The sequence below is a fragment of the Ursus americanus genome, chromosome 14 (assembly GCF_024610735.1).
Source record: "Ursus americanus isolate L20-20 chromosome 14, mUrsAme1.1.p, whole genome shotgun sequence".
Classification (NCBI taxonomy): Eukaryota; Metazoa; Chordata; class Mammalia; order Carnivora; family Ursidae; genus Ursus; species Ursus americanus.
In genome coordinates this window covers 6,589,073-6,597,243 of record NC_142140.1, presented here as the reverse complement: position 1 = coordinate 6,597,243, position 8,171 = coordinate 6,589,073, and positions in this window count along the sequence as shown.

Genomic DNA, 8,171 nt, shown 5'->3' with positions numbered 1-8,171 from the left:
ATGTTAGTGGACAAGAATGGTACAGTCCCAGTCGGTTAGGACTGAGTGCAGTTGGGAAGGGGGATATTTAAGAACCAACTAGAGTTTATTAAGGGCAGTGTACAGGGAGCCATGGGAGCATACAACAAAGGTCTCAACTCAGTCTTAGGAGGGCAGAGGATGTTTCTCTGCAGAATTGATATCTCACTGAGGCCTGGAAGTTGAGTAGGAGGGAGGCCTGTACAAGAAGGAAAGAAAAGCATTATGAAGGCAGGAGACAGCAAAGTCCAATTTGGCAGCAGGAGAGAGAGCAAGAGGGAGAGCATTATACAGAGGCAGGACAGCTCGGTGGGAACAGATCGTGCAGGACTCTGTTGGTGAGGCTAAAATGTGAAGGGTTCTAGGGGCTCCCAGGTGGCTCGGTTGGTTAAGCGTCGGACTCTTGATTTCAGGTCAGGTCATGATCTCAGGGTGTGGAGATGGAGCCCCGTGTGGAGCCTCATGTGAACTGGGACAGGAAGACATGACTTCAGACACCCCCCTCACTACATCCTGGAAAATTTGACTGACCTACATTGAACTTTCGGAGTCTCAGGTTCCTCACTGCAACATGGGGATAAAAATAGCTGACTTCCACAGTTGGTGTGTGGATCAATGAGAACATGTATGGAAAACAAGCACAGTGTGTGGCTCCTCCCACTCCAGCTCCTCCACCTTCCAGGCTGAAGCATCTAGACGAAAACCAAATTCTACGAATCAGGTTTAAGAAAACATTCCTCAGCAGAAAACCCACACAAAGATGACAGACCCAATAATAATATTTTCAGAGCATGCAATTATAGTATTTCTGGGTGGGCAAGTTGCTATCCTCTCAGGAGCTTTTCAATTTAAGGAAATAACTTCATTGTCAAACAAAGCTTGTTTTCTTTATAATGCAACTGATTGCTTACTTTTCTCCCCAAAAGCCAGGAGGTCAGCCTACCGCCTTTTCTGACAACCCAAAGGTGAGTATAACATTCCAAAACACACCAAGGAGTTCCCTCCCTGGTGGCACCTATAAGCCTTAAAGCGACTCAACATTTCCTCCTGAGCTCTACCACCCACTGAATTAGGAGTTTCCTTTTCTATTCTTTATTAATACTTCATTGTAAATAGTTTTATTTTTCATTTTTAGCATTTTCTTCTCGTTCATATCCACTTTTTCATTTCTTCCCATTTTTATATTTTAATGTTTTGTCCTTTACAAAAAAATACATACTGTTTCTCCCTCTATCCCTTAAAGGACTGTAAACACAATCATCTTAAAGTCATCTTCAGGTTGCTTTATTATTTTCATTTTACCTGGAATGAATTCATCTATTGATTGTTGATTTTGTTTGGCTCTGTGTTTTAGCATTGATTTTTTTTTTCTTCTTTCCTTTTTTTAAAATATATTTTTTAAAGTAATCTCTACACCCAACATGGGACTTGAACTTACAGCCCTGAGATCAAGAGTTGCATGCTCTATCCACTGAGTCAGCCAGGTGCCCCAGCACTGATTTTCTTTATAGACTTTGGGAATTCTGAATTACACATTCATTTTAAGAGTGTGTTTTCCCTCTTGACCACCCCAGGCTCCCTGTTGCACTCCTTTCCTCTCCAGCAGTTTCCAGTTGCCGGAGTCTGGCCTTTCACCTTGCTTGGTGCCCTTGTCATTTCTCTTCCTACACAAAAGCCTGATCCCTGGTCACCTCTGCTTGCTTTCCCATCCAGAACCCTGAAGGCCCATTTATTACACTAGTTTTCTTCCATTTTTGCACCACAGAGATATTTATTATATTTTTTGGTGTGGCCATTTTTTCCTTTCTCTTTTATACTTTATCATTTCATATATTTGGAGCAGAGGAAGGCCCCAAAGCATGACCTTGTGACATCATCTTGACCAGAAGCCTCTCAGATCTTCTGCATACACCTCTCTTAGCCCACTTGTTATGTGGTACTGTAATTGTTTTCATGGCTGACTCCACCACTTACCCAAAGTTATAGGGCAAGTGGCAGAACCAGGATTTGAACCTCAGTTACACACTCCAAGGCCTCTTGTCTAGAACACTGAGGAATACAGACCCATTCATCCCCCCATCCCCAGTGCCTTGCACAAAGTCTGGCGCAAAATAGGTGCTTAGTTAAAGTTTGTTGAATGACTTCGTCTTAGACTCCCATTGCTGTCTTCTAGATATATCATAATCTTCCTTTGCTTTCCACCCCCCACCCATGCTAACGTAGTATCCCTCTATTTGGAAATGTAAGGCCAATAAACACCTAATTCTTTTCTATCCTACCCTTCCTGTTCCCATGCCAAACATCACAATCAGAGAACTCTCTCTTATCGGCCAGGCCATGCTGCATGACCCCTCCTTACCTAGCACTTGAGGTTTGATGAGCATTTGCCCCCCGATGTGGACACAAATTTCTCTTTTATGAATCAAAGATCATAAAGCTCTTGAAAGACAAAACATGGAAAAATTGGTAAATTAGGTTCATCCAGTGGTGTCCTTCCATTGTCCTGGAATTTTTACTTTCGGCTCTAATTTTGGCCTAAGATGTGAAACAATTAATACAAAACAATAATACAATTCTGTGATCCTAGGTTATCTGTAAACAGCCCACAAGTGAGAACATTCTCTATAACTTCCTATAATATTACCTTATATTTGATTAAAATTTAATTTATCTTACTTAATTTCACACCAAACCCATGAGGTACATATTAGTATTCACTTCTCACAGATGAGGAAAGTGAAGCACAGAGAGGTTAAGTGACTTAGCTGAAGTGACACAGTAGCTAAGTATCAGAACCCTCGCTCTTTCTCATTTCTAATCTTTGTATTGCCTAGTACGGTAGTGGTATTTCTACTGTTCTCCCGTTTTTCTAAAACTATACAAGTGTCAGAAACATGAAGATGACCTTCATTATCATTTTTGTGTTAATATTATCTCTGACTGATAAGATAAAACATGCATAGAATCACTGACTTTTATTTATTACAGCTCTCTCTGGGTTTTTCTTCTGTGGGTTTTGTTGTTGTGGTTTGTTACATTTCGTAGGTACAGTACCAGGTGTGCCTGAGGACAAGGACTGTTTTGTCTCCTCAGTGCTCAGTGAGGTATCTGGCCTTGATGCATGTTTGCAGAGATGTTCCAAACAGTTATCCCGAAGGTTACACAATCGTACACAACCTGAAAGCTCGGGTTTGCCAAGCAGGTGCCCATGTCACACAGTCTTACACTTTTCAGTAAAGAGTAAATGTGCAACCAAATGCGATTTAAGTCATATACAAACCTTTTCATATATAAGGCACCACATATCACACACATTAAAAAAAAAAAGCTTTTTTAGAATAGGCATCCGGAGTTTTTGCAGGGAAAATACAGTCAGATTGTCAGCACGATTTGTATGAAATGCTTCATGACTCAGTCAACCACTAGCTGACCTCAGGACACAAACTTTAGCTGGCCTCACCCCTCCTGTGTTTTTTCCCACACTGTTTTCATAGCTTTCATTTAAAATAATATTAGCTTGAGCCTCCAACGTAACCAGGCCTTTGTTCTCCTCTTCCTACTGATCCTGTAGCAGAAGTGACAATAGAAGCCTTTTCTCTGGCTCTAGTGACATACAAGCCCATTATCAAGTGGGCCCAAGAACCTGCTGGGCTTAGGGCTCTTAACACCAGCTCCAGGAACCTACAAATATACATCAGGGACAACAGTGCATAAATTGCCATGCTTGGTATTATCGTCATCAAAATAACTACCATTTTCTGAGCCCTTACAATGGGGCAGGTACTCTACTGAGTCTTTTACATGAATTAATTATTCCTATAATTTTAACACGCACAACAAGTCTATGGAGTAGATACTATAATTTTCTTTTTATGGAAAATGAAATTGAGATTCAAAGAAGTTAAAAACTTATTTACAAGAGGTAAAGACAAGATTCAAAACAAGTCACCTCTGGTTTGACTCCTCCTAATATCCCACATTAAATATCATGTGTACAATACACACACATACGGAGAAATAAATGAGCTGAGTTGCAGCTCACTATTTGATATAAGATCATATTAGGTAGCCATTTAAACATTCATTAATGGGGGCACCGGGATGGCTCAGTTGGTTAAGCCTTTGCCTTCAGCTCAGGTCATGATCCTGCTTATCCCTCTGCCTCTCCCCATCCCCTGCCCGCACCCCCGGCATGTGTTCTCTCTCTCACTCACTCGATCACTCTCTCTCTCTCCCAAATATATATATAAATAAAAATCTTTAAACATTCATTAATGATTTTAGGTTTTTTCACTTTTTGGAGACGATAAATATTTTTGTTGCATCTAACACTTTGGTCAGCTTTTGAAAAATTCATAGGTCTATGAGCTAAGTCTGTGGCTTCAAACCATAAGAGATGCCATCAAATAGCAGTATCACTTAAGGAACATGGACATGATGCTCTGGGAAATTCTTATTTGGGAAGGAGAGAAATAGGAAACAGAGTATGTTTTTAAATTAAATTTTTTATTTTTAGATTATTGTACATTCACATGCAATTGTACTATAGAATAGAGAGAGGTCCCATGTACCTCTTACCCAGTTTCTCCCAGTGGTAACATCTTGCAAAACGATAGTACAATTTCCCAACCAGGAAGTCAAATTGATAGACTTCACCAGTTTTAGCTCTGACTTGCTGCAGAGCACTTCAACAACAGCAGCAACAACAACGCATAATCCACTACCATAAAATTAACCCATTCAAAGTGTGCAGTTCAGTGATTTAGTACATTCACAGAGTTGTATGACCATTGGCACTGTCTAATTCCATAACATTTTTATCCGCCCAAAAAGCAACTCCCTACCCTTTAGCAGTTCCTGCTCTTCTCCCCCCGCCCAACCTCATCCCCACTAAACCCAGGCCAACACTAATCTATTTTCTGTCTATGGATTTGTCTATTCTGGACATTTTATATAAGTTTTACAATGCATGGCATTTTGGGACTGGCTTCTCTCTCACTGAGCATAAGTCTTCAAGGTTCATACATTCTGTAGCATGTGTCAGAATTTCATTCCTTCTTAAGGTTAAATAATATTTCATTGTATGCAATATACCACATTTTATTTTTCCATTTATCAGTCAATGGGCATTTTCGTTGTTTATACATTTTTGCTATTATTATTTTTAAAAAGATTTTATTTATTTGAAGAAAGCAGAGAGAGAGAGAGAGAGAGAGAGATAGAATGAGTGGGGGAGGGGCAAAGGGAGAGGGACAAGCAGACTCCCTACTGAGCAGGAGCCCGATTCAGGGCTTGATCCCAGGACCCTGAGATCATGACCTGAGCCAAAGGCAGATGCTTCACCGACTGAGCCACCCAGGTGCCCCAAAGGCAGACTTTTTTAAAAAGTCCTGTATGTACTTGATGATAAAGTAAATGTGACAATATGCTTACTGAATTTTGATGTTAGAATAGAAAAAAAAAACCCCACATGTTATTTGATACATTTACACACTCACTGAGACATTTTCTGAGCACCTATATTTCAGCTACCAGGAAGTATGGAGCTGAGAAGAAACCAGATAGTCAATCATGAGAGGTGGCATAGAGAAGATGTTACAGTCAGGTTCCTGGGACTTTTATAAAGGTCTGTTTCTGACTTACTTGTAACATCCAGATGATTCATCTTCGTTTCTGTCAGAGGCAGAAAGGCAATGAGACAAGGTCCTTGATCTCTAGTAGTTCATTGTCTAGTGGTGGAGACAAACACATAAACACATCATGAAATCCCATTTGGTCAATACAATGGCATACATCTGTCCAAAGAGCTATGGGAGCCTAGAGGAAGGAGCAATTAATTCTGCTGGACATGCATAAAGGGGGCATAGGGGAGGTGATATTTGAGTTTGGTGTTAAAGGATGTTTAGGGGTTTGGCAGATAGAGAAAGTGGGGGGGCATTCCAGGCATCAGGCACACCATGGACAAAGATGTAACCGGCGATGTCACAGCTGAGCAAGGGCAGAGGCGAAGGGCGTGCAGGAGGGATGGAAGCAGGTGTGGGCAGGCTGTGGAGAGCACACCAACGAGCTCTGTTTACAGACTGTTGATTTTGAGATTTTTTTGTTTTTGTTTTGAAGAAGAATGGCATGATTGCATCTGAATCTTTTTTTTTTTTTAATGATTTTTTATTATGTTAGTCACCATACAGTACATCCCTGGTTTCCGATGTAAGGCTCGATGATTCATTAGTTGTGTATAACACCCAGTGCACCATGCAATACGTGCCCTCCTTACTACCCATCACCGGTCTATCCCATTCCCCCACCCCCCTCCCCTCTGAAGTCCTCAGTTTGTTTCTCATAGTCCATAGATTGCATCTGAATCTTGATAGATCACTCTGGGGGCAGCCAAGTAGATGAATTAAGAGGTTTGCAAACTCTGGGAAGGACCAAATAGCAAATATTTTGGTCCTGCCAAAACATGATCTTTTGTCACAACATCTCTACTCCTGCAGCGTGAAAGCAGTCATAGACGATACTCAAATGTATAAGCCTAGCTGTGTCCTGATACAACTGTCTTTATAACCAGGTGGAATGGATGTGTCTGGGGGGCTGTGGCTTAGTGACTCTTTGATTAGACCAAGGGAAGAATGAAAACCAGTAGACCCCCGACTATCCAGAAGTTCTCTCACTAGTGGTGAGAATCAAAATGGAGCAAAGGAAGCATGACTTTTAACTGAGACGGAGGGTATGTTTAGACTTCAAGAAGTCAGGTCCTCAACACGGGCTGGGCTGGAGAGTGGGACTCTGCTTCCCACCCACCAGGCAGCATTTCCTAAAAGGCAAGCCTGTACCCCAAAGCTGTGCCAAAGCACGTCTTTCATTCAGGCTGCTGGGGTTCTCCTCAGGCCCTTGTGTGAGCAAGGTGGGAGACACAGAATCTCTACTAGTGACAGTCCTGCCAAGGAACCCACAGCCCAGGCAAGGAGAAGCCTAGGTAAAAAGGCTGAAAGTCTTGGCAAAGCACCATTTGGTCAGAGACAGGAAGGCTTAATGAATTTAAGTAAAAATAAAGTAATTTAAGTAAAGAAGAATGTGTTCAGGGCACCCGCTAGAACTCAGAGGTGGGACCTGCCGTGCTCCTGGGCTACAGCCAGGAGCTGCAGAATCAGGAACCAATGCCTCTCTTGGTCTCGCAGTGGCTGCTGCAGGCTTTGCATATCAGTTTTTCACCCTGGTGTGCAGATGGCTCAACAGTCAGCATGGGGTGGAGACGCCGAGCAGGTTTATGAGTGGCCCTATAAAAATACGCAGGCTTTCAAACAGCCGGTTAAAAAGTTCTGCCTGCTGACAAAAACTGTCAAGCTTCTTTGCTCTCGGCTAGGATTATGTCAACCCAAGGTAGTAACACGGGTTATCGCATCCTAATCAGCCACTCTGATTGGCTGCTGGTGACATAATAGAAGTTCACGAACATGATTGGCGGGCCAGCCACGCCAGCCCGAGCCTCTGAGCAGGAAGGTGGAGGACACGAGTGGCACGTGTCCAGGATGGGATCAGAAGAGCAGGGGGCAGGGACCACAGTCTTTTCAGGCATGCAGCCGTGTTTAAAATAGTAAAAATGGTCTTGAAGGTAGTGAAAACTATGCATGGCCCCCAAGGTGCACCTGGGTTCTTTCGTGTTCCTTCTGCCTCCTCTTGCACCAGCTGTCTCTCTCTCCCTGGCGACTTGCAGACAAGTACTGACACGCCTCCCTCCACGCCCAGTCCCTCTTCCTCTGCCCGGACCTGCTCTCTGGAGCCCTGAGGCAGGCAGCCCGCCACCCCCCTCTGCCTCCCAGGCCAGCCCGAGCGCCCGGGCCCTTCCCTGCCAGGTGGCCACAAGATCAGCTTCCCAAGCTGTGGTCTCGCGTGGGGACAAGACACCTACCTTGACAAATTCTCCGAACAGAGCAAAGCCACAGCAGGAGGACTAAACGTAACAAGAAACACAGACGTGTGGGCAGTCGGGAGAGGGGTGTTTTCTCTCCCAGGAACACTAACTAGGGCCTGGGGATGGGCTCACCTGGTGAGTCACTGCACACTCTCTCCTCCTGGCTGGCTACCAAAAGAGAACACGTGCCACGGACGCTGGCCTCCAGGGACAGCGTGGGGCCTTTGAGAAAGGCTCTGGG